General features: G+C 35.2%; 1 long non-coding RNA gene across 1 annotated transcript in view; it reads left to right on the top strand.

Moving 5' to 3' along the window:
- LOC119587790 overlaps nucleotides 1–961 on the top strand; it is a 7,059-nt gene extending 6,098 nt beyond the window's left edge. The window contains exon 3 of the long non-coding RNA XR_005230021.1: nucleotides 62–961. This is a non-coding gene — a long non-coding RNA (uncharacterized LOC119587790). The remainder of the gene's footprint in view (nucleotides 1–61) is intronic.
- Nucleotides 962–967: the final 6 nt, after the last annotated feature.

Here is a 967-nt window from a genome sequence, read left to right as displayed (position 1 = left end):
ACATCCTATATCCGCCTCAAAGACTGCACTCTAGTTATAACTCAATGCTATCCTTCCTCAGAGGGGGCGGGTTCCGGGCGCTGGTTGACGTACAAGCAGACACTGCCCTCAGCCGTGGAGCGGGCAAGGTGCAGAACTTCACCTTATGCCAGGCCTAAATAAGGTCCATTTTTGCCAGTCATGAGTCTGTGCATAAGGTCCAAAAAATTGCCCGTCTAGAATCTTCATAACACCGTCGAATGCGCCCACCGCGGCTAACTGAGCGTCGAATGCACCATCCTCTCAGTCTTAACTTTGCCAATTTTTGTTTATTATTTGACATGAGACAAAGTTGCATATGTACTAGTCATCCTTCCTTAAAGTTCTTCTATAATATTTATTTCTTACCATTTCATTTGTGTATCTTAATAATTATAAAAAAACAAGTACTTATTGCGACAGTCAACTAAACTTGACCTAAACTTGTCGATCATCCTTGGTAAGCTTTTAATACTATAAGTACAAATATGTAAAAAAAATATATTATAAATCGTTCAGTGAAACAAAAATGGAGATATGTTATTTGTCGAATCTAAGTACATTACCCACTAAATCCTCTTTTTTTCTTCTTCTCATCCTATTTGAACATTAAGTGTTAGAATATCATATTTTGATGTCCAGCCAAAAACCTTGGTAACACAACTTTTCAGTGTATCATATAGACAGTTGTTAGGTTCTTAGTTCTACGTCATTTTGAGCTCTGATTGATATATAAGAATATACTGTCATGAGATGTTGATAGATTGTAACAATTATTTTGATAAAGGACTATATATTGTGTAGTTTGTGATCGGAACAGCATAGCGAGAGCGATTTTTTTTCTTCTTTTTTTTACATTTTTCATGAATTTATCATTTCATTTTTTAAATACCTAAATGATAACATACGTATGAATGTCTTTTTTCTGACATGATGAAAAATTGCCAGA

The sequence above is a fragment of the Penaeus monodon genome, chromosome 23, assembly GCF_015228065.2.
Source record: "Penaeus monodon isolate SGIC_2016 chromosome 23, NSTDA_Pmon_1, whole genome shotgun sequence".
NCBI classification, from domain to species: Eukaryota; Metazoa; Arthropoda; class Malacostraca; order Decapoda; family Penaeidae; genus Penaeus; species Penaeus monodon.
The sequence above is the reverse complement of the archived record's forward strand: the minus strand, read 5'-3'. Positions and strand labels throughout refer to the sequence as shown.